This window comes from Cheilinus undulatus, linkage group 9 (assembly GCF_018320785.1).
Source record: "Cheilinus undulatus linkage group 9, ASM1832078v1, whole genome shotgun sequence".
Classification (NCBI taxonomy): Eukaryota; Metazoa; Chordata; class Actinopteri; order Labriformes; family Labridae; genus Cheilinus; species Cheilinus undulatus.
Window position 1 is genome coordinate 13,578,338 of NC_054873.1, and position 26,866 is coordinate 13,605,203.

General features: G+C 40.4%; 1 protein-coding gene across 2 annotated transcripts in view; it reads left to right on the plus strand.

The window, feature by feature from the left end:
* mgat4c (mgat4 family member C) overlaps nucleotides 1-26,866 on the plus strand; it is a 202,729-nt gene that overhangs the window by 104,152 nt on the left and 71,711 nt on the right. For both annotated transcript variants that reach the window (XM_041796227.1, XM_041796228.1), the window contains exon 4: nucleotides 7,471-7,554. The gene's annotated coding sequence lies outside the window, so the exon portion shown is untranslated. The remainder of the gene's footprint in view (nucleotides 1-7,470; nucleotides 7,555-26,866) is intronic.

Sequence of the window (26,866 nt, forward strand, 5' to 3'; positions counted from 1 at the left end):
AAGCTAAACATACACTGGCTGTCGCTGTGATGGCGGCCTCCATCTTTATATCTGCACTCCTCCCACGTCTCAGGTCCGGGCCATGCCATCCCTTTGTCTCACCACTCGCTGTGAAGACGCCATTAAAGCCAGCCGGAGTTTGACAAGAAAAATGAAGTGTGCTATTTCCTGTGGCCTCGAGTGTCTTCCTGAATAATGAGCTTATTGCCTGGACCCCCCTCTTGTCCCTCCTTCCCCCACTGCCATTGCTTTTACCCTTCCCCTTGAAGTCGCAGTCCACGGAGAGAGTGGCGAGGGTCTCCAGGTTGCTGCTCGTCACTGAAGTGGGAAAAAAGGCGGCCATGCAAGACCTGTCAAACTAAATGTAGAAAACCCAGAAAAAGAAAAAGGATTAGACGAATGAAGTGGATCTTATTGACAAAATCCTCATCCCATGTCACGGAATTAGAGAATACAGAATAGGGAGTGGATATCCATTATGATACATCATCTAGAGATGGCGCAAACAGCTGCAATTGAGTGGGCCAAATTAACTGGCACTGTTCCCCGCATCTCTTATTATTTCCTCGCTTTTTTAAACACATCAAATGGCTCAGCAGCACAGAAAAATGTGAAGGAAGAAAGAGGAGCTCCAGCGCTATTTCCCTTCAGCCAGCCTTATTTCTCCCAATTACCCGTGTGTGAGCAAACAATCTGACACGAGTGACCTCCTCTAGGCGAGCTGTGGTCATGACTGGAAGGCTCTCCCAGCTTATTATGACAGGAGTGTTATGGTAATGGAGGGAAAAGTCTGCGGCATGGTGATAGCACCGCAGGAGCGGATAGCCTATTATCCACCATGGTGTCTGGTGCTAGTAATGGTGAGAGAGAGAGCATCCTATCTGTTATGGTGATGATGCATTTTGAAAGGGTGCCGCCTATTATACATCAGTGCATGATAATGGCAGGACGGAGCGTCCTCTGGGTCACGATGCCAAAGAAATAGGGCCGTGTACTGTCATGGCTTTATGGTGAGAAATTACAGGAAAGGAGCACCTTTTTTTCCTTCACTGTGGTGATAATAGGGGCGAGCACACATGCAAGTAGGGCTGGATGATTTAGTCCAAAACTCAGCCGAACAGTAATACACCCACTGGAGGAGTGGTACTTGCAGAATTGGATAGACTCTGATATATTTCCCCACATTTTTTGCAGACCAGTGTTATTGACTTCTCTTTCTTGTTAAGGAAAGCTTAAAAAGGTCTTTTGTATTTTGACACTCTACTTCTACTGTTTGATTTAAATGAAGAAATCCTGCCGACAATGTCATTTTGATGAGGAAATCCCTCAAACACTGAGGTGGGTAGAAGACTCAGATGGCTTTAGTTGTGATGTTGACTTCTCTTGGCCAAAGAGAAACAGTGACATCAGCATTAGTGTTGAAGCTAGTCTTCATATCAGATCAACTAAGGCAGTGGTTCTCAACCTTGGGGTCGGGACCCCCTTGGGGGTCAAGACACACAAAGAGGGGGTCTCCAGATGCCCCTCCTGTTGCCCCTTTACAACAATTTTGCCAAATTTGAACACCTTATCATTATTTTTTCCTACCAATTTTAACACATTTTTGACATATAACACCTATTTTGCCCATTTTAAACCCTTTCCACTTTTTTTCTGCCTGTTTTTACCATGTCTGAACCAATTCTTGCCACTTAAGCCTAAAGTTGCCCCTGTTGACCCATTATTGCCACTGTTAACCACTTTGAACACCCAATTTTCCAATTTTAACCACAATTTTCAACATTATCTTGCCATATGTTTACTTTGAAAATTCTGTGAATTTCCCAGCCCTAGTTCAAAGAGTGAATATTGAGAAAAGTAGAGACAGTAATGTGTGTATGTGTGGAGGACAAAGAGGAGCCACGCAGTAGAAAAGAGAGCCTTAGTTAGCTGTCTGCTCAGCGCTTCACCGCCCCTGTGATGTATGTTTATGGCCCATCATCTCGAGCCAATTACCCTGCCTCAGAGTGGGAGCACCGAGCCTTCCCCCGTCACAGCCGTCAGTGTGTGTGAGTGCGCAGAGAGAGACGGCGACAGTTAGCATTCCTGGACGTCCCCGCTACAGCGCTGCTTCCTCCTCAGGGGGCTCTGGAGATCTGATTTTTTTTTTTTTTTTTTTTTTTTCTTCTTTTTTAAGAAATGAAGATGCTGTGGAAGCCGAGTCTGCAGCTGCTGTGAGTGAGTGAGGTGTGTTGACTGAGAGTGTCGCTCACTGAATGGAACTTCTTACTGCATGCATGTGGGGATGCTATTATTTCTTCCTTTCAGCCTGAGTTAGTCATCATTTTCTACAAAAAAAAAAACATCAGAAAACTTTTCTTAGCACTACTGCACTTCTCTGAAAATGTTGGATTTTGCTTACATATCATCAGTTCTGTAATGTTGTGATGCTATACTAGATTATCATGTATTTATTGACTCTTATATTGTAATTTCTATATTATATCCTATACCTATAGGGCTGAATGATGTTGGGGAAAAAAGTGAATTTGAATTATCTTCTCTTTTTTCTGTGATAAACATTGCTTTGGTAAAAAAAAAAAAAAAAAAAATCAGGAAGTTGCAGTGAGTTTCTATCCGCTCATATACGGTTAATTTACAAGTCCAAAGTCATGACAAAATGTCATGACTTTAAACTTCAAGTATCTTTTAATGTCAAGCCTGCACTGAAATAATGCACTGTTTTCATAATGTTATAATAGCAAGTGTACACCTGTGTTTACCAGTGTTTGTAATATCTGTAATATTATTGTTCATGCTGCTGCCTGTCCTGGCCCTTTTGTAAATGAGAGTGTTGATCTCAGTGAGGTTTTCATAGTTAAATTTAGATAAGTAATATAAGCAGAGTGAGAGAATGTTGGGTGTTTGCAAAAAATATTTGTCCTCAGTTTATTTGCTATTTGTTTAATGTGAAACTTTAGATTGCAATAATGATAAAATTGCAATTTATGTGCATCCCTACTTTTACCAGGGGTTGAGGGAAAAAAATCGTTACAGCATAGTATTGTGACATTTTGCTCGGCAATATATCTTATGGTATCTTCCACCAAGTATCGATTTTTTCTTTTTAATTGCTATTATGAACTGAAGTCTATGATACTGGATAAATAGCATCAGTTACTTTCCTGTCCACTTGATGGTGCTGTTGAGCCCTTTGTCCAGTGAGGTCAACAGAGGCGACGGTCATACAGCAGGAGAAAGTTGGTACAGCCAATATGGCAGCACCAGAGGAAGGACATTAGTAGGGATGGGACCGATCCAATCCAATACTGGTATCAGGCCGATATGGACGTAGTTAATAGATCGGATATCTGACTGACGGCGCCGATCCAAGTGACCGATCCAAATCCATCCTACAGTTTGCGGTAGACCATGAACGCACCGCAGTCTAACACAAGACAGTCTGTTTGTAACTGAGCTAGTATTAGTTAAGGATGTTCTCAGTGGTATAATTACCTAGTCGATTAAACGTAAGTCTATATTTAGAATAGTTAAAACTAGTCTAAAGATGAGAGAATACAAAGAAGAGTGGGTGTGACGTTAGCATGATAGTACTCTCTACAGCATGGCTAGCATTGAAAGCTAACACCGTCCGCCTTCATTCCTCTTTGCAGATTAATATCGTGCTTTGATATTTGGCCTCTGGGTGGGAAATTCACAGAATTTTCAAAGTAAACATATGGCAAGATAATATTGTTAAAATTGCGGTTAAAATTGGAAAATTGGGTGTTCAAAGTGGTTAACAGTGGCAATAATGGGTCAACAGGGGCAACTTTACGCTTAAGTGGCAAGAATTGGTTCAGACATGGTAAAAACAGGCAGAAAAAAGGACAGGCAGAAAGTGGAAAGGGTTTGAAATGGGCAAAATAGGTGTTAAATGTCAAAAATGTGTTAAAATTGGTAGGAAAAAATAATGATAAGGTGTTCAAATTTGGCAAAATTGTTGTAAAGGGGCAACAGGAGGGGCATCCGGTAAAATGGTAAAACATGAAGAGCTCACTGAAAATGAAAGAGTCCGAATTTAAGACTTCATGATGCTGGATGGTCTCTGAGACAAATATGACAGGTGGTCTAATAAATTTGTTAAGCACTGTGTATATATATATATATATATATATATATATATATATATATACATACATATTGGAATAAGTATTGGTATCAGCACATATTTATCGGAATCGGATCGGAACTGAAAAAAAGTGGATCGGTGCATCCCTAGACATTAGGAATGCAAGCAGCACGAACAACATGGACATGACACATGGGGTCTGCAAGGAGTGCCATATGAAAATAAATGACTCGGTAATACCACAAAAATGAAAGCAAGGCTAATGCTAAATCAGCAATATATTGCAATATATGGTTTCGCAGTACTCTGTGTATTGCAAAATGTTTAAAATTACAATAATATCAAATCGTAGCATAAGTATCATATCGTAGGGGCCACTAGGGATTCCCATCCCTACTTTTACCCCACACTGCACTGCACCATACTGTACCATGTTCAAATATCATTCAGTGTCTATAACTTCCTGTCATTAATCATCGTTGTTTCACTTTATCATCACTTCTCACTGTAACTGTTCATTTACTTGAACACATCTTGAGTTTCACCTGTTGTGTGTTTTCCTCTTTTATTGAATTTAATTTGTCTGCTTTTATCTCTTCGTTGGTTTTATGGTCTGTGTTTAGCACTTTTTAAATCTTTTTTCTTATCTATTATGTTCTGATGTTTTGTGTGAAGCATTTTGGATAGCCTTGTTGCTAAAATAATTTATAACTGGGCTTTGCACAGCCTAGCTTTGCCTTGCCTTTAAAGAAAACTTTAATCCTTTGAGTACAAATTATATGTACCTCATATTTAAATTTGATTTAATCTATTTAATCTCTTCTTATTCTTTTTCTTATTTACATTTAGTTTGGTGTTGCTGTAACACCCAGATTATTCCCTGGGCTGTAGAGAGACAGGAAATATTTGGGGAGAGTGAGGGCAGACAGACACCAAATAGCGCTAAGACCAGGACTGTGATAAATATCTAACATTATTGCATTAATTTATTTTCAAATTGCATTCATCGCATGGTACTTTTTCCCTTTTGGGGACCAGTAGAAAGCCACAGCTCTGGTAGTCACAGTGATGGAAAAAGACCCCTCCTCATTTAAGATCTCATTTTAATTTAAATGATAGACAGCTGTGTGCACATGTCTAAAGTAATGTCTACTTTGTGAAATCAAACTCTCAGTTTTGAACTGATCCTCTTAGCTCTTTTTATTTACTCTTCAATCTGTGACAAGTTTTTTTTTTTTTTTTATGTTTTTAACATTAGGTGAAGTATTCGTAACCTATTCAAGCCCACCGTCAACAACAGTTGCCAAAGCTCCCTTCTATAAATACATTTGTAAACGGTGTGGATGCTTTTTCTGTCAATTAGATAAACAATTAGACGCTTTAAGACACCTTAAGACACAGTCTTGAGCACAAAGTGCAGACAGGGACCCCAAATAGATCTGTATTCCTTTACATTGTTATTATTTCTGTAAATTAGTTGTACAGAAGCAACTGTGCCAGCTTGGCCCTCCATTCCCCAAAACTGGTTTTATCTGTTGATTTCCAATGCCTCAAAACAATCCTGCTCCCTATGGTTGGAGTCAGTTTCACCCAGGAGCTTATTTTTGGAAAATACCCTATAACAATTTTAGCCATTATACTTCACCACAATCTGAGACAATACCAAATAACCAGCCTTTTTTTGGAAAACAGTTTGGCCTTAGACCAGCAACACCTGATTTAACACACTAAAATTATAATTATCTCTTAATCTTTAACTTGAGGTAACTTTATAGTTTTTTTTTGTTTGTTTGTTTGTTTGTTTGTTTCAGTTTAACTCCAGATATAAATGTTGACATATTTTGAGCCCTTTTACAAATCACTTTAAAACAAATCAGTTTTCTTCAAGTTTGTTTGTATATAAATAAATACATATCTACATATAAAAGGAATGCGGTCGCCTATTTGATGAAAAAATAACTTTTTGTTATGATGTGTTATAAAACTGTTTCCTAATGAGCTAATATCTTTGAAATAATACATATTCATGATGTTATGTTTTTGTACTGTTATTCACATTTTACCATTACAGTAGAAGAGACAAGGGTGCCCACTGGCATCAATCGTTGCCACACATTCAAATAAAGGTTTTCTTGAGATTACAGCAAAAGCTGTGGCAAATATCTGCAGAACATGTTCACATTAGGGCTGAACGATTTGGAAAAATAATCTGATTGCGATTGTTTTTTTTTTACACCCACTATTGCAATTGTGATTTAATATGCAGTTATTTCTCGTCTCATTTATTTTTCAACAAAAACAAACAATAATTCGTTCTAAACTCTAACCAACACAATATTAGATTAAACTAGTGCTGAAAATTTTGGAAAAATGTCTAATTAATATCTATAATTGATGATTTTGACTCATTTTGCAAATTGGATATGAACTGTTGTATTAAAGGGAATGGCCATTTTATATAATTTTTATATTCAACAAGAAAAATGTTTTGAAAATTAAGAAAAATGGGATTTCTTGTGCAATGTTCCAAAAATATGCCATTAGAATGATTGCATGATATGTAAGGCATAACGTCTCTGCTGCAAAAGAAGTTTTGAATTTGTTTTTTGACACAAACTTCAGGTAAAAAAATACTGCACTGTCTGCAATTTGAAAATTGCAGCAGGTCATATTGCAACTTAATCTAATTTGTGATTAATTTCCCAGCCCTGGTTCACATGGGATCCAAATAACTTAATTTTGTGTTAGAATACTGGGGAAATTTTAAAACAAATGTGTTAAGACGGAACAAGATGAATTATAAGCACGTAAATGAAAGTGCTGTGAAATGCAAAAATAATGGGATTCCAACCATAGCATTTTAATGTGAATACCTGCAAATAGTTGAAATTCAGTTAGCAATCTCAATTTAATGAAATGATCATTTTGAAAATCTTTTTTTTCTCTATGGTATCTCATTCATAACACATGCAAACGACTTTTAAACAGAAAATGTCACTTTTCAACCTATTTTTTTTCTCTTAAGCTTCTTTGTTTAGGAAATCTTAGTGTAACTCATCATTCTGGCACTTTTTCCTTGCTGTTATGTTCCTTTGCCCTGTGTTTATCTTTATTTTGAGGCTTTTACAGCTGTATTGTTTGTATTAAATGTGCGCATAAAGTTTTCTTTTATTAGAAATAGGGATGAGAGAGCTGGGGAGAAACATGCGGGAAAGTGCCACAGGCCAGATTTGAACGCGGGCCGACTGTGTCCACCTGCGCCCCCGATTCGTCTATTCGAATAAAGGCTGACGTGTGATTATGAGATGTTGCATATTTGTGTACTAACCCTGACATGTTTGTGTGTCTTTGTTTGTCAGATTCCTCTGAGGCAGACGTGTTCATGCATCCCGTCCAGCTTAACCTGCAGACTCTCTTCCACAAGCACTTCTGACTCCTACCAGGTACGTTTCCCTCTCTAAGTTTCTTCCCGTTTCTGCATCACAGAAGTACGCGCTGTGCTCGATTACACATTTGAGTCGAGTTCACAGTGGCTGCCTCGGATTGCTTTTTCATAAAACGTTCCCCCGCGGAGGAGTGACATGAGAAAAAGGTAAACTGAATCAAAGTCGCAGCGGAACAGCCGTGAAGACTAATTTGCTTTCAGCGGGGAGTTCTTTTTAACCCCGCTGACACCGCTGAGGAGCGTGACTTTATCTCAGGCAATCCTTAAACTTCACATTTGGATGATTCCTCTGTGAAAGTGAGAATGCAGAGTGGTAAAAGACAAGGGTTTGTGTTTTTGATTTTTTCCCTTCCTGGCTTGATATTCACACTCTGTGACAGATTGAAACTGCAAAGCTGTGTTTGTGTTGGCTAGACGAGGGAACGCTGCTGCCCAGAGGGTTTATCAGGGAGAGAAAATATTGACCGCCAACAGTTGCACTTTGGTGCTGTTATTGCTTTTCACACTTGTGTGATACGGACAGCAGTCGCCAAGCACAACAATTGTAAACCCGATGCCATATTGACAGGCGCGTTGCTCTTCTGTGCAGGGCAGCATATCCAGCTTATGGTGTTGACTCTTTAGCTTATTTCACCAAAGTGCCTTTCTGCAGACAAATATAAAAGGAGGAGAATTACTTCCTCTTTGGGTGGGACGCCAAAGCCAGAGGGAGCTCTAAATATCCTTCTAAATTAAGACCACAAAACACACTGACAGCAGAGTGTTTGTGTGTTTTTCTTTCAATATGCTGGAGCTTTTCACTTTCTCAGCCAGCCTCTCTGATTATTGGTTTGCACTCAGGTGAAGTCAATTCATCACCTCAATATTATTTTCAGCTCTGAGCTATGGGCTGTCACCACGGCTGGATTTGACTCTCTGTTATTGTGATTATGAACTCATGAACACCACTTTTCAATGTTTGTTTGCTTTAATAGGCAAAAATTAGCAGATAACTGCAGTTATTTTGCCAATCACGACTAAAGCGACTCAATGAAAGATAAATCAATTTTTTAACCTTTACTCCGCTAAGGTGGCAGATAACATTTTGCTGCTGTCGCTGACACTGGGAGCTAGATAAGATACATAATTCAGTACTAAGGTGTCTCAGAGAGCTCAGATTATGGGATAAAACTTGTGAATATTTTTCCATTACCAATGAAAAAAGTTCATTCCTCTTTGCAGTGGGTGGTAAGTGATTACATTTAATCACACTACTCCAAATAAGTAACTATTCATTTACATTTTCTTTTCAGTCATAATTAAATTTTGGATTCTTTTTTTTAGGTTTGCAAGCACAATTTTTTATTTATGTTTCTTTACCCTACATAATTTCAGTGTCATATCTGGGTGTTACCAAATTAAAACAGATAACATACACTTAAATCCACATTTAGGTGTTACTACCCCACTTCTCCCCCCAGAACAAGCCTGTGATTGTATATTAAACTCATGTCGGTGCGTAAGATTGGAAAAAATGGAGCATATACGTAGTTGAGGCTGGCCATATAATTAAGATTAGCTGATCTTAAGCAAGCCCTCACCACCTGAAACGCCTTATTTGCTTCAAGCACGCTATTGGCTAATTACAGTCATGCTGCCACATTTAAGCTGCTCTATCCTGACTATGCTTTGATTCTCCCTCTGCAACCCTCCTCCACCCCAGCTCCTCCTTTATTCTACATCTGACTTAATCAATGTCATTCTGTTGTCACTGATGCCTGCTCCGCCTTGGGTTTATTGCTGCCTTTTCCCTGCCTTATGCTTTTTTTTTTATCAGCACAGGAAGAACAGGGACATGTGCTGCTTGTGCCGTAGGCTTGTGGAAGGGAAGGAGGATCCCATAACAGCCACACCATCGAATATAGATCAATAACTGCTAATATAGGGAAATATTTACAACACAGATCATGTGTTTCTTGACAAAGTGGTCCTGACTGAACTGGTATTCACAACACCGCATTTCCTGATGTAGGTATTCACATGCACTCTGGAAACGCAACAGCTAAAGACTTTTATTGTGAAGGACTTGTTGGAAATAGCAAGTTTATTTCTTTGATGGGACTGCACGGCATCGCAGAGGCTAGCACTGTTGCCTCACAACAAGAAGGTTCTTGGTTTGCTTCCTAGGCAAGGCCTTTCTTTGCGGATTTTGCATGTTCTCCCCTTGCATGCATGGGTTCTCTCAGGGTACTCCGGCTTCCTCCCACCACCAAAACATGCTCCTTAGGTTGATTGATCGTTCTAGATTGCCTGTAGGTGTGAGTGGGAACATGCCTGGTTGTCTGTCTCTATGTGTCAGCCCTGTGATTGACAAGGCTCCAGCCCCCTGTGACCTACAACAGGATAAGTGGTGTGATAAGTGGATGGATGGATTTCTTTGATGTAATTTTAGCAGAGGTGCAGATCTACTGTTTGCATGTTCTTCCGTACATGCATGGGCTGGTCCTCTCTAGCTCCCACAGTACAAAGTCATGCTTACTAGGTTATCTGGTGACTCTGAAGGCAAGGTCAGACTCCATGTTATTATGATGCCCATAGCTCAGGACGACAATCAGGGTTCCAGGACCCTTCAGCCCTGCATTTTCATCTTGTGTAGTGTCAGTAAACAACAATCAAGAACAAACACCTCACAACCTCCCGACAAAAGTGAAGCATGTTTGATTTTTGTCCTGCTGTCATCGTTAGTTCAAATACATGAGGGATGTTGAGGAATAAGAGCACAGCACACTCTTAATGTAGCAGTCACAAATGTAAACTAAACAAATGCAAAGCAACAGAGGAATGATGAAATTGCTGTGAGACAGAGCAGGGGCATGTGCCTTTATAATGTGTTGTCAAAAGCTAACCACCAGTGTCTGAAAGAAATAGCAGGCAACAAGGTGTTAGATGTCAGTGTTTTGAGTCTTATAGTAAACTGAGGATTGCATAAATTTAATGCAATACTGCAGTTTTAAATTTTGTTAAAACACTGGCTTTAGCTTGGGCATATGAATTTCAAACATGAATCCCATCCTTGTGAATGGGATTTGATACGCAGTGCCTGGTGACTCTGAAATATGAAAAGCTGTTTCTCTACTTTCTGCACTCTGCCCTCATAAACTTAAACTGCTGGAGGAACTCTCCAGTCACATTCTAGCTGAAGTGCTGTAGCTGTTTTTTGTTTTTCTAACCTTTAACATTTTAAGTGATGCACTCCAGTAAATGAGACGTTTGACATTCTGAAACAGGAGGGACTTGAAACAGCTTAAATCAGGGATCGAGGTGATCCTCCAGTTTCTCATCTGCTTCAACGCTATGCCAATGTGGGCGTGCATTAAAGATTCATGCAAACAGCTGTTTCTTCTTTAGGACAGCATGGCTCAGAGCTAGACAGTGTGCGAAGATTCCAAATCAGGGAATGCTGGAGAAGCTGGGTTGGAGAATATTGAAAACAGTACAGGCTTGCTATATTATGGCAGGAAATTAACACATGCCCATCAATAGGAATGGCAACTATAAACAGAAAATGCAGCTCTGAGGCACAGTGTAGGAGGGATAAAAAGCAACGTTTGCTTAAAAAAATAAACATCAGAGTCTATTCTTACACTAAAGACTGTTAAAAGTGGACATAAGTGTTGTAACATTATCATGTTGTCTGCTTACAAGCACACTGAACTTTCAAGTTTTGTCTGACTATCATCTTGTTGGATTTTTATATCCAGGGGTACCAAATTTGCCTTCAAGTTAGCAAATGCTTTCATCCCTCTATTTGAGAAGCTAAAGGTTTAAGTAATTCACTTTCAAGTTTCATCTTTTTTCTGAATATCTAATATTTTTTCTGCTTAAATCATCCACAAAAATTCCCAAGTAAAAATACGGTGTGCATTGAAACATTTCTAATTTCTTTCTTAATATTTCGGTCATCCAGAGTTCATAACCACAGGTGAGGGTTGGGATCAATCAGAAGAGAGTTTTGCCTACATACCTACATAGAGGTATTTGAACTCCTTCACTTGGGGCAAAGACAATCTCCCCACCTGGAGGGAGCAACTCACTGTTATCCGACAGAGAGATGTAACAGTCTTGATGAAATTGGGTGAAATTGCGTTGACAAAGAGTAGGTAGAGTAGGACAGAAGATAGGTGTTCAAAAAGTGTAAAAAGTGTTGTTTTTTAGTGCAACAGAGCAAAGGGAAGTGGGAACTATAAGGGCTTGCATGAGATCAGCTGATCTCAATAATATGGCAGCACTTGGCTTTGTGATCTGCCTGAACTAACGCTACATGCATGATTTTTCATGTGATGTTTTGATCTCAAGTCTCAATCTGTTCAGGGCTGCACAGCACTGTGCAGCACTCCAGACACACTTTCCAAGTGCGAGATCGCTCGCTGTTGGTTGGAGCAAAGCACTCAAAACACAGCACAGGCGGAGTATGTGGACTTAAGGGGTAACATCGCCAGAGTCATAACACATGCATAGCACATCCACCTTTGGGATTGGAGCGAATCTTCCACTCACGTCCAGATTGATAACACACAGATTTCTGCTGTATGCACGTTTGATAAATAAGGGCCTGCTACATCAACAAAGATCTACTTTTTTCCCTCTTCCGCCCACATGCACTCTGACTAGTGTGTTTACTTTCATATGTCATTTTCACTGTCGCATGTCTACATGCAACTCCATTGTCTGGGCATACAAAGGTCTTATTACAAAAGGAAGCAATATTAATTATACGTATCTGAGGTGCTAGACTGAAAACAAAGTGCAGCTGAATTCATGCATGTGCACCATTATATTCTCCACGCCTAACAAAAATATAGTAAATGATCTTTAAGGCTGTAACATAATAGCGTTCTCTACTCCACAGAGGCAGGCCGTGACCTCCTCACAGGCACTTTACAGTGGCCATTTAAATGGAAATGTGACAGACTGATTGCCAATTTGCAGCACACATAAAGGCGTTGCCCCACTGAATCAAAGGATGGCTCTGTAATAACAAATACAAACAATACAGTCAGCTCCAACCGAGCGCTCTCTGCTGTTTCCTCTCCTCTTTAAAATCATACACTCAATCACAGCATCTAAGGGGGGAAAACGGCTGGTAGACGGTGTTTTCACCTTTCAGAACAAAGACACACCTTCAATCCGCCTGCCATGCTACATAAAGCAAAGGCGAGATATTCCTGCTGGATATGGCGGTAATAAGCAGATGATCCCCTTTAGAAATAACAGCTGGTTGTGTGTTTCTAATGGTGAAGCTCCATCACAGCCTGTCACTCTTCGTTCATCTGCAGCTGTTAGCCGTGCATCTTGTTTGATTGCTCTCATTCTGCAACACAGTACAGCACTATTTTTCACCAGCACTTACCGGTTTGGAAAATGCATTATATTATAAAAATAAAGGGGCTTGAGTGCAGTTTTTGCATGCTGCTAGAAACTCACAGGCCTGGCCAATGAGGATGCATACCATTTGTTAGTTTTGTTGCAGATTTTTCAGCTCTACAGTTAGCTTTTTTCATCATCTGAGATTTCATTACCTTGACAGATCTCTCAGCTTTTCATGCATCCATAATTGGTGAGGAATTCATCCTTTTTTTAGGCACACAACAAGGAAACTTTTCAGACACCCTTCGTGTTTAAAAAGCTTTTCATTTTCTAATTAATTTTGAACCGTACCAGAGGGGAGTCTGGCGAAGAATACAATGCTGCACCATTTGCTGCTTTTTTATGGAACTAATTACAGCAAACCAAATTTACCTCGCATTTATTTTCAGGCTAAAGAAAAGCCACTTTTAGAAAACAGTATGGGTTTTCTGGCCTGGATATTTCCGTTGGTCCAGAAGTTGTTATGATGTAGTGTCTGCCATTGTCTGACACATTAAGCTAAGTGTCTGGTTTTTGGTGTGAGTCACTCCGGACCAGAGAGTTCACTCAGACTCATCCCTCACATTCAGCACTCACACAAAGAGGAATCTGTTATTGACTGCCTACAAACACATTTTGCAGTGTGCAAATGCCTTTTTATTGCCTCTGCTCCGTGTAAGTGCGTGGCAAACACATTGCGAAGAATGTCACCAGCATGCAACATTAAAGTTCTGAGTCCACAGCCTCTGTTTTTGCACTGGCATTGCTTATTCTCAATATAAAACCAATGTAGTCTAGCACCTTCAGTGCACAGCTTCCTGAGCAGAAACAAACGCCCTTGGCATTGGCTGTTTTTGGCGCCGTGCTCAAAGCGCTCTCAGTTGAAAACACTTCAGCTTTTGGAAGAGCACCATGCTGGTCAATGTCACGTCCCCCTTACTGGCCAATAAAAATCAATATCAGGCAGGAGTTATGATAATGGTGGAAGAGAAACCGATCTGACTCGTCTTTAAATGTAAAGCATCCAACTACACACCCGCTGTCTATGTCGGGGCAGGATTCCTTTAATTGAAGCACAAGGCTGTTTGAAAACAACTTCATGGACACTACAGATTGAAGTGAAAGTCAGCTTTTGTAATGTAGCTACAATAAACACTGTTGAGAAGTTCTCTAGCACGACCAGGAAAAAACAGTGGCTGTGGACACAGACCTTAGGGTTAGGGAATTCAGGAGGGAATCACTTTCCCCCTTCAGTTCTAAATCTCAGTAATTTAAAAGATATCCAGTATTGAGATTGAGTCATGTGGCTTGACTGTTTTTAGTCAATGGAGAGGTCAAGGAAGGCAGGAGTTCATCAACAAGGGCCCTTTAAATATTCAGAATACCGTGCTGCTTTGTGCCATATTTTATCAAATCATATGGTGTTGTTTTTTATCATATCTGTTTTGTATCATTTTGTATGGTACTGTCTCATATCATATAGTTTCATATCTTATAGTACCTCGATAGGCAGATGGATTTGCCGGAATCCATCTCTGCCATCAGACAAATCTATCTTGAAAAGCTCCAATCCAGAACGTTTGTGCTGAACCGAACACTGTTCAGACCAATCAGTGTCATTAGAGGAGAACAAGGCAGTAGCTTTAGGTGGGGTTACGTTGAACTTGAAGCTGTTTGCAATGGCTGCCTCCAGTGCAATGATTGCCTTGGGTATAGTTTTATTATAGTAGGGCTGAACGATTTGCAAAAATAATCTCATTGCAGTTTTTTTTCCCAAATATTGTAATTGCGATTTAATATGTGATTTTTCTTGGGTTAATCTTATATATTTTTTGACAAATTCAAGCAATAAATAATTCCATAAATAAGACCATGTGTATTGAAAACAATGAAATTATTTCCAAAGCAATTAATCCATACTAGCATGAATCTGAATATGGAGGTGCACCAAGCTTTAAGCTATAAAGGAGGCGGCTGGGGTGGGGTAGGTGAGACTGGCTACCAGCTGATCACAACTGAGGTATGACTTTCATGACGTAACGCTAGGCTTCATCAGTTTTAGATAGAATAAGCTAACTATTTTGCTCGTATTGCAAATATGATGTCATTTGCTTTGTTTAAGGGCATTATTTTTTTTTTGTGACTCATTTTAATTAAGAAAAGCGTACATAAAACACAAGAAGGAGGATTTTTGTAAACCATTATAAAAAAAAACAGCACTTGAATGTTTGCATAATGTGAATAAAATCTCTGTCGCTGCAAAAAATTGATTTATTGAACCGGTATTTCGACACATTTCAAGTTAAAGAAATATTGCAACAGAACTTGACCACGTATCTCCATGAAGAATAAAAACAACACTTAAAGCTTTTAATGATGGGACAGTTGTTTTCCCTCTTCTGCTGACCTGCTTCCTCATGGGTTTGTGAGAGTTAATGGAGGAAAGGATTACTTTACCACAGCGGCAGTTTTGTCAGAACTGGACAACCTGTCTTTATTAAAACCAAGACTTCAGCATAAGTTTGTGTTCAGTACAGGTGGAGTCTGCTGGTGTATCCTATGTCTGCTGTCACAGTAGCCATTACCTCGGATGTAGCTGTAGGAAAAATACAGTTCAATCGGTACGGGTCTTCATTTCTTTTTTAAAACAAGGGCAAAGGGCTTTTCTTGGCAGAGAAAACGTCTCCTGACCGGCCTTGGCATCAATTTTAGATTAAGCTCCGCAATTAACAATCTTTACTTGGTGGAGATGGCTCAGCTCAAAAGCGCATGCTTTGACTTTCCAGGGAGTGTATGGATAGATACATTTATGAAAATTATTTCTAAAGCAATTAATCTATAGTACCATGAATCTGAAATTGAGGGTGCAACAAGCTTTATGTTATAAAGGAGGAGGCTGGGGTGGAGGAGGTTAAGCTTTGGCAGCAGCTTTGTGCATCAGCATTAATTCAAAGTTTTCAGGGCGTCTCCTGTCTCCTGACCAGCCTTGGCATCAGTTTTGGGTGAAGCTTCATCATTAACAATCTAAGGCAGCGGTACCCTGCACAAGAGTAGCGCATGTGCACAACGCAATGTGTCTCTTTGATTGGCTTGTCATGAATGCAACTGACAGAACATTCCTCCAATCACCTTCAGAGAATTTTTGGAAAAGCCCTGCCCTTTACAAATGCTTATTATGGGAGCTTTCCCAGGTAAATGTGAAATATATCCGTGCAATGGATATTTGCAACAGTTGATCTGTTGTATTGTGCATTAGCATTAATGTAAGCAGGGATTAGAGAGAAGTATGTCAAATTTAAATACACCGCTGTGTTGAGTAAAAAAGAGCTGTGATTGGCTGTGGGAGTTGGGAGGTGATAGTTATGATCAGCTGGCTGTCAGCTGATCACAGCTAGGACTGGTGAAGTGTGGGTTTCTTACTACCCATCGGTCTGCACGGTTGGCTCATGGAGGCAAATAGTAATGGATCAGGGATTTCTTCACTCAGCGCTGATCCTCTTTATAGGGCACAAGTATCTTGTTTTTTATTCAGAATCTGCATGAACTGACTCTAGGCTTTATTTGTAAGGAGTTTGAAAAGTACTCAAAAGAAGAAGTGCAAGTTTGCTGGTTGTAGGTAACACATTTTTTCCATATTGATAACATAGATGTTTTTGGTATTTTATCTTTGTTGAAGTCAAAAGCTAAAGAGAGACAGAGAATGTGATAAAACTGAAGGGATAATAAGGCCAGAAAATGGTTGAGACTTTGCCAGGTGAGCAAACAGGATGCACAGTTACATAAAACATTAACTTTACCTCTGCATGTGCATGTAATATGTTGAATTTTTACTTCAGAACTTGAAGGTGCACATCAGAGACGTGCAAAACCTCCTCCTGGATTGTTGGTCTTGCTCTATCTTTGGCTTACACCCACGTGGTTTTCCTCTACAAGCTAAAAAACCCACTCAGGATTCTTTATTTCTCTCATTTCGGTGGGAGAGGAGACTCACAGGGCCGGGCCCTTGAGATGTCGATTCCCACCAGTGCGCGTGGACTTACAGCAACATTTCGCCCCGGTGTCAGGCAGGAGGAGAGGAGAAGCGGAGCGAGAGAGAGAAGACTATGAGCTTAATGTAGATCTGTCATCAGCTGGCTGCAGATCAAAAGAGCAGCATTGGCAGGCGGAGCACAGAATCCACCGGAGCCTCCTCTCTATGCCAAGCTCCAGCTTCTCTGAGGTAGATGAGCACAGAGGGGCCCGGCTCCAGGCGAGGAGTGTGTGTATCTGCTTTCTCTCCCTCTCTGTATTTGTGTGTGTGTGTGTGTGTGTGTGTGTTTTCGGGGGGCGGAGAGGTGTGGGCACATGCACAAATGTCTCAAGGCAAGGATCTGGCGCTTTGAAAATGTCACCAGAATCCCAGAAACAAAAACAGAAGAAGAGAAAGGAGAAAGTGTGATGAACAGACGCGTATGCTCGGGGAGGTGTGGGATTTAGAGACTGTGGAAGGCAGAATGGTTCTCTTGGAGTGGGAGATGGGAGGAATAGAGGAGATATGGCACAGAGGCAGAGAGATGAAGCATTTCTTGACGTTGCACCTCTGCAGCATCAGTGAGAAACTGTTAAGTGGATCCAAAGATGGGTCTAAATTATAACCTGTAGGTTTCTAAGTGCTTTTTCCTTCCTGTGTTGATAACATGATAGTTCAGTGTGAACAGTGGCTCCCTGCACTCGTTCAAACATCAGTGACTCCTTTTAAAACTGGCAAATGCAACAAAGATGTTTTTTTAATCAGTGATGCACAGTAAAATTGCAGTTGTGTTATTCACGCACTATGAGTCATGCAATAAACACATCGCAAAAGTCTTGTCTTACACAAGCAAAGACATCTTTTCCACTAAAGAAAGCTTTCAGTGGCTTCTTTGCTCTTCTTAAATGAGGAAATGCTACCCAGGCTTGATGAAACTGCTGCTATAGCCAATCTCTTAACTGGCTTGCAGTTGCTTACAGGCTTGCAGTTGCATTTAACCTCGAGTGGCACTGATTGGTCAGGTCATTGTCAGACCGGGTTTCAGCTTGAAACCTTGCAAGATGGAACCACTTAATAAAAGACATGAAATCTGGTCATCCATCAGCTTGAAGGGTTAGAATTCATGTTGCAATAGCTAGAGCTAAAGCTAAAGCTAATACATGTAGGTTGTTTGCAATCAGGTGATGCCAAATGTCTGAGGAGATGAGGAGAGAACCGTTACAGTCAGGAGTAGAACACAATGCAGCATCAAACTGCATGGACTGTTACATACTGAGAGAGTAAATTAAAGTTCAGGAAGCAGGTTTACTTTTAACCATCTAACTTTAATGTTACATTCTTATTAAGTTACCATCAGAACAGAAGGATTTCTTCTAGGGCTGTCAATAGACTACAATTTTGTTTGTGATAAATCTCACAAATTCCATAGTTAACTCGAGATTAATCACAGATTAATAGCACTTTTTTTGTCTGTTCTAAATGTACCTTACAGGACTATTTCTCACAATATAAATACCCTTATCAATACAAATGGACAAAAATGCTTTCTTTATGCACATGTTTGTTCATGTCACCAACCCAAAACAACAACAGATAAAGTCCAGAAAATTCTCTAGTCTAAGCTCAGAGAAACTGAATGCTCCAAAAATCTGTTGAGAGCACAACATGGTAAACTCAAGCCCAACAAGGACAACAGATAGAGATACTGACCTTAATGTAACATTACTGAATAATACCACAGTAGTGTCCAACTTCAGACTTCTAGAAGTTAACTCCTCTGTTCTCAGCAGCTTAACACAGAACAACAGATCTCATCATCACACATGGACATAAAGAACACGGTCAGTCAAGTTTAAATCACTTAAAGATCATTCCTGATCCTTCACACTAAAGCAGAGAATTTCAACCTATTATGGGGGAAATAAAGGTTCACAGAAACATCCCTTTACAACAGGAGGACTCACAACAGGATAACACAAAAAAGAGAGACTAAATACAGTTAGAGAATTACACTACAGATCACTGGGAGAAGTCAAGTCTCCTCTGAGAGCTCAGCAGTAAGGCACAGACACATCTAATGGTGTTTCACTGTTCTGATGTGAGTAAGGTGGACACATCTGCCCTGCTCAAGAGAAAAAGCAAGTCATTTCTTAAAAAATGTCTGCTATTATTTATCATATTTTACTTTCGAACTAAAAAATGCCCAAATGTAAAATAAATGCTGACAGTAAGAAATTACTGTCTTCAGTCCAGTAGATTTACTGGAATCATAATAAACACAAATGTGAAACTGCTTTTCAAAACTCATGAACACACAAAGTAAAAGAAGTCTCAGTTGAGAACCTTTAAGGTGTTGTAAGAGGACCATCTTTTCATTCTTCAGATCATAGAAGAGCTATAATTTTAATCTAAACCATTTTTTTCTTCCTAAGTAAAGGAGACCCACAGTCTAAGAATGCTTTTTAGCTTATATTATGATACTCTACAGAGCTCATTCACTGCTTCACTCTCAGGCTCTCCTGTCACACCAGCCTCTACTGCTCTGTCTCCTCCTCCTCCTCATGATGTAGGCTAGCTGTATATTCACCATGCACCAGACCGTCTCCTATAGGGACTGCAGTCTTTCACACTTTTGCAGCATCTGGATTGACTGTTTTTTTTTTGTTTGTTTGTTTGTTTTTTTAAATTTGGCGTTTATTTACAGTTCCAGTCGATTGTTTTAGTAAGTTTCATTTATTTCCGAATACTTTCACTTTCATGCAGGAGCTGCGTGGGGATGAGAGAGGGGGTAAACCTTAGTGATCAGACCAGGGAAAAGTCAATATAAAGGGTCAGCGCAGCTGTAGTGCCGGTTCATAGCAGATATGAGTAAATGAATGAATCATGCTGGCCCAAAAGTGCGTTGGCACACCGGAAAATGCCCGGTAAGCCAGATAGCGAGTCCATCCCTGCTTGCAGTGTTGTCTGAGTGTCTCCACAGTAAACAAATCCAGCATGGCGAAGGGGGCAGCTCTCTGCATTAGCAGTGTGCTCGGCCAGCGAGTGGTACAGGCTATTAAGACTTTACGAACTCCTAGCAACTCAGTTCATGTCGACGGTAGAGGCAAATAACTTCAGTTTTATCTGACATGACCTGAAAGCTGAAGCTGCCATTCAAGTCTCTGTCCTTTATCCATTTCTGCTCGCTTGTACCGCATCACGACGGCACCACTTCCTGATCTGGCAAACTGCGGGATGGGTCGAGGGTCACACAGAACGCACATGTGTTAATCGTGTGACAAAAAAATTAGCGGCATTAGAAGTAATTTGAGTTAACGCAATATTAACGTGTTAACTTAGACAACCGTAATTTCTTCGTTTATGTTATAAACATCAATTAGGGTATGATTATACTTGTGGATGTGGCTTAAAATGTTGGAAATATCTGACTGTTACAGGGGCGTAGCACAGGGGGGAAAAGAGTACTGATTACCCGGGCCCACAGTAGGAAGCTCGCAATGAACGTGTGTTTTTATCTATGTTTTCTGAGTAATAAGTGTCACTGTTGAATCAAAAGTGACAAAATAAATGGGTCAAAAGACTGAAATTTGTATCAAATAGAGTAAAATAAATACTGGGGGAGCTTCTGCTCCTCCCCTGAAAATGTCCAAATTGTGATAATAATATAAATAATAAATAAATTCAGTTTAACCATAGTGAAAAATATTGTTCATAAATTGGCAAATAACGCTTCAAAAATACATTAAAATGCATATATTTTTGTAAAAATGATGCAACATTTGTTGCTTGGCTAGCCAGTGAAGGGGGGGACTGTGTAATATTCTTTCTGGGGGCCAAAAACCCCTAGCTACGCCCCTGGACTGTTACACTGATTATAATTATTTTATATCAGGGTTATCCTGGGCCAGCTGTGCCCCTTTTTCAGTAAATTTAAGGTTATTTCTATTTAGTTAGTGAATATTTTGTTCTTTTTCATAAACAGGATACTCTTTGTGATGGTAAAATTAGAATATTGGTTAAAAAACAGAATTAAAAAAAATTAAAACAGAAAAAAATAAATGGAATCTGGCAAAACATAAAACGGGTTTCATAGGGCCCTATCTATCCTTTGTTGTTATTCAATCCACATTTCAAAAGCCAATCTTTCAAAAAAAAAGAAGAACTGGTTGGGAGCCAAACCACCAGCTCGACTGAGCTGAGCCTGGTGATCTGGATCTCTAAAAAGAGATGGATTTCCTGTCATCAGCTGATGAAACACGGACAAGTTTAGAATTAAATGAGATAGGCCACGGCAAACCTGTACTGAACCAAACCAGACCGCTTTGTTGAAATGGACCATACATGGGTTGCACTCTAAGCAATTCAGAGAAAAGGTTACTGAAAAGTACAAGTCAGGATATGGATACAAAAAATCCAGCACTGAACCTCCCCCAGAGTTCAGTTAGATCCATCATCAAGAAATGGAAGGAATAGGCAGTCCTCACAAACTGAGAGATCATGCAAAACTGAGACTAGTGAGAGAGGCCAACAAGACACCCATGACTACTCTGAATGAATTTACAAGCCTTGGCAGCTGATATGTGAAAGACCCTGTATACAACAACTGTTGCCCAGTTCTTCACCGCTCAAAGCTTTATGGGAGAGTGGCAAAGAGAAAACCACTGTTGAAGAAAACTCTTGATTAAATCTCAGCGACAGTTCACCAAAAGGCATGTGGGAGACTCCACAGTCAAGTGGAAGAATGTTCTTTGGTCTGATGAGACACACTGCACATCACCACAAAAACACCATCCACACTGTGAAGCAGGGTGGTGGCAGCATCATGCAGTTTTGCAAAGAAGAATGGAGTGGAATTGCAGTGTCCAGATGCACAGCGACCTTTCAACACAGACTCAGTGCTATGACTACAGCCAAAGGGTTTTTCGTTGTCATTTTCTTTGCCAAAAAGCCAAATTATATTGACCATGACTGATTTATAAAACCAATACAAGGGTAAAACATCCAAGAGGGTGAATACTTTTAATACACACTGTATGTTTATTAATCAAAAATCAAATGGCACTGATTTGTGTTTTTTAAACGCAATGATGCTTGTAGTCCTTTGTCCGCAGAAACATAAGGCAACATGCAAACTCACTGTAAACTTTGGAAAACACTACTTTAGTTATCATGATTTTGTAGTTAATTTGATGTTTTCTGGTGTGAAGGTTTTTTAAAGTTCCTAAAATCTCTCAGATTTCAGAGAAATGTCATTGCCTTGTATTTGTGCATTTGCTTTTGTGCAGTATGCATCTATAAATAGAAAACCAATAGGCCAGGCAAGAGAGGTGATCCATCACAAACCAGTAAATGCAGGGTTAAAACAAATCTTGGTGCAAATTACAGCAGAGGTGAGCAGATTCTAAAAGGTGAAACCCTCCTCAGATAGAAGTGTTTGGAGCTCTCACTGTGTGTGTTTATCTCTACAGCCTAAAGAGAGTCTAAAGAGAGGGATGCTGTGTTAAGAAATCAGGGCTCGACCTTGCCAATCTCGTCCAGAGTCTAAGTGTAGAAGTACACCAGAAAAGATCAGATTAAGTGAAGATACACAGCGCTGCTCTACCAGGGTTTTTCTCCTTGTGTTTGTGACTGTGTGTGTGTTCTCACATTTACCCGAACTCAATGTCAAACCTATTTCCAAACCACTGATTCAGCTCGTTGTGGAGATATACAGGAGGGCTGCCAATGCTAACCTTTAGAGATTACGGTGACATTAAAAGCTGCACACAGCGAGCGGGGGAGACCCAACCACTCGGCGCCTCATCTGATGCAAATGTCCTCTCTCACCTCTATCAGCAGAAGTAATTATGGCAAACCGCTGTGACATCTCAGGCTGTGCACGAGAGGGGAAGAGTACCTGGTATAGGTCACAGAAATACACCCGCCTCTCTGGGTAAGGAGGAGACAATTATCTTTTGGTGCTGAGAGGCGGCGTTCAGGGAGGAGCCCTCCACCCTCTACCCCCCCCTACACACACCCCGTCCGCCTCTCCATCTGAAGTATCTTCAGTGCCGGCAGCCTTCAGGGACTCACATAAGAAATTGACACTGCTGTTAGCATGCCCGGGGCTAAAAAGATGTATCAGTATAGCCATACTGTCTCTCCTAGAGACTGGAACCTCATTAATATGTCGGCAAACATGTGTTTGGTCTTGATTTCATAATGTATTTTTCCACTCACTGAGCTGATATGAAAATGAAATGCATATTGGCAGTGTCTCCGCTGCAGTAGTCATGGTGTCATTTGATGAAGTGCCCGAGTAGAACAAATACATTTGTTAATGGACAGCTCACACAGCCATAATAATGATAACAATGATCGTAATGAAGCTTCCATTGTTTGCTTTTTGCTTCTGCTTGCATGAGTTTCCACTGCTTTTTCATTTCCATTTAAAAAGAAACAATCACAATCATTTTTCTGCATCTTTGTCTTTGACAACTAATGACAGCTAGTGTTTGATAGGAAATGTGGATGAAAGGTTGTAAGGGTAAAGTTTTATTCTGACTGAATTGCGTTCTTGTTGAACTCAGGTGTTTCAATCAGACCTGTTGTAACAGGTGTATGAAATTAAGCACCTAGCCATGTAGTCTCCATTTGCAAACATTTGTGATACAAAATGGGTCATCCTGAAGAGCTTCAAACGTGGTACTGTAATGGATGCCACCTTTGCAATAAGACAGATCTTCTTATGGATAGTCCACTGTAAACCAGTGATTCTCAATGTTGGGGTCGGGACCCCCATGACAGTTGCAAGACACTAAAAGTGGGTCTCCAGATGCCCTTAAAAAACCAAAGAATATTTTTTTGAATTACGCTGTTGCCATTTTACACCAATTCTGCCAGTTTTAACTTGTTTTTATAACTTTTTTCCCACAAATTTTCCCGATTTTAAAACATTTTTGCCACTTAAAACCCATTTTTGTTCATTTTAAACCCTTGCCATCACTTTTTTCTGGCTTTTTTGCCACTTCTACACCAATTCTTACCACTTTACACATAATGTTGCCTCTGTTGACTTGTTATTGCCTCTATATTTTTAAAAAATCTAAATATTTTTCTGATAAGAGTGATTATTTTCAGGTTAGATACAAGATATGGATACCTCAGCTTAACTTTAGAGTACACCTTGATTTTTCTGACCTCCATGGACTCCCAGCTTGGCGGGGCCCCAGAAAGCTCTCCTCTTTTCCGTAGCTGCAGAATTCCAGACTTTCACTGGCATTAATGTGAGCACAAAAACTGTGCGGCAGTAGCTCTAACTGTGAAGTTTGGTGGAGGGGGATTATGGTATATACGGGGTTGTTTTTCAGGGTTTGGGGTTAGGTCCCTTATCTCCAGTGAAGGCCAATCTTAATGTTTCAGCATATCAAGACATTTCGGACAATGCTATGATTCCAACTTTGTCGCAACACTTTGGGAAAGGCCTTTTTCTATTCCCATGTGAATGTTCCCTAGTGCACACCGCAAGTACTATGGATACATGGTTTAATGAGTTTGGTGTGGAAGAACTCAAATGGCCTTCCCAGAGCCCTAACCTCAACCCCATCAAGCACCTTTGAGATGACCTGGACCGAAGCTTACGAGCCAGGCTTTCTGGTTCAACATCAGTGCCTGACCTCATAAATGCTCTACAGAATGAATGGGCACAAATTCCCACAGTAAGACCCCTAAATGTTGTAGAGAGCCTTCCAAGAAGAGAGGAAGGTGTGTCATCCATGATCAAGCTTCAACCGCCATGGTCTTGGTAAACAGCAAAGCACATTGGCCGATTGTGGTAAATTGTGGTATTATTGACACTTCAATAAAAACCAATAATAAAATTATTTTTCATGCCACATGTTGGATTACATTAACTAGTAAATGTATCAATGCATGATATTGTCTGCATGATATTGGTATCAGCAGATGGAGTGGTTTGAGTGTGAGTGTGAGAATAAGCACCTTCAAGTCTTAAGCCATAATCCCCTGCTGGAAAATGGTATGTTGCCCCCTCCAGGTGGGGAGTGTGTCTTTGCCCCAAGTGAAGGAGTTTAAGTATCTTGTTCACGAGTGAGAGTAGGATGGACCATGAGACTGACAGGCAGATTGGTGCAAAGTCAGCAGTTTTGCAGGCACTATACTGTAGCGTTGTGGTGGGGAGGGAGCTGATCAATCTTTGTTCCAGCAGTCACCAATGGTCATGAACTAGAAGCATGATTAACTCCTGAAAAAGAAAAGATTCATAGAAAGCATTTAAGGTGAAAAAGGCCATCAGACCTCTGTAGGAGCATCTGACCTCAGCGAGAGAGGAAACCTGAGCAGTGGCCACCCTGAGTGCTTCTGTGTAAGCCTGGTGACTTAGCTTAAATCCCTCCTTCCTGTCCGTGTTGTAAACTGTCATCTTCTTCATGTAAGGGCTCTCCTCTCTTTCTGCTTTCTCTCTACTCATCATGTATCTCTTGTTGACATGTTTTTGTTTGCGTGTGTTTCCTCACAGAGGGGTCCCGCGGTCCTCACAGCTGACCCTGCTGTTCAGAGTCAGTGGGCTGCGGTGGCCCAGAGCGGCTTACGCTAACCTCTAACCCCCTGGCAGTTGCTGCTGGCTTAGCTCTGCCGAACAAGTCAGCTGGGCTTTGTGCCCGACAGAGTCGACCTGCACGAGTGTCATCTGGCCCTGCAGTGAGATCCCTGCACCTCGGGGTGAGCCCCGCCACATTATCCAACACACTCCAGAGACAAGAGGGCAGGGCACTTGCTGAGGCCGTCTCCTGGTCTCACACCTTCAGCTGTGGCTACGTTTACATCCATTTATCCAACTAGATCCAAGTCTTTTCATACTACACATGAATGCTGGTCATTGTTCTCTGAATTTAATAAAATATTCCACTTTCAAACCGAGACCCTGATGCAGTGATGTAATCATCCAGTCTAGCTGCTGTTTTTGTAAAAAGAAACAGAAACATCTCGGTCAAATACTCTCTTATCCCAGTATTAAAGCCTTACTGTGATTGGGTAATCCAAGTCCAAAGATTACCCAAGTTTGGCATAATTCTGCACACAGTAGGACTCAGCAGCAATGGCAATGTGACATTCAAATCCAGTGTTACACATTTATCTTGAAAATGCCTGTAAATAAGTTTTCTTGTAATTGAAATATATGAAGTCTGATATCTTCCAAAGGGTATTCACAATGCTTTTTTGCATTATCCTTAAAATAATAGGAGTTTTACCGCTCCATAAGTAGGTCTGTATTTATGGATGTGTGTCATCGTCTCTCATAAGGTAGCATCTTTTGTAGGAGACCCTTCAGTGTCTATTTTAAGCTCTGTCTTCTTCCTTTCTTTTGCACAGCAAGCATCAAATGCTCTGTAAGGTAATGCCAAGACAAGCTTTTATCAAGTCAACATTCACTTTTCTCACATAAGACCCAAATCATTCAGTTTTTGAAAGGCCAGAGCGGTTTGGCCCATCATTGACTTTATATTAACACAGCAATGGAGCCTCTTGATTATGGGAAAAATCCTGATGAATCACCTTGAGAGGCAGCTACATCTACATCTGTGACCATGTCTCAAAGTTATTTGTAATTGATCCAGAAGTAATCATGCTGATGGTTCATCAACCAAAATATTGGTCATGGCCATAAACTCAGTGTTAGAATTCCTTTGTTTTGTAAATTTCATAAGGCCTCAGGAAAAAGTTCTTATTCCCATGGTGTACTAGAGAAACATACGGGTCCAAAAACACTGCCTGCAGAGGCAGAGAGGTAGGTACAGAGTAAAATCTGAGATGAATAGAGGTGTTACAGGACACTTAGCTCATGAAATGACATGGGACAAGGTTTGAGTTCATGAGAATGAGACGAGACAAGATTTTGATGTTAATTTTAATCACAATA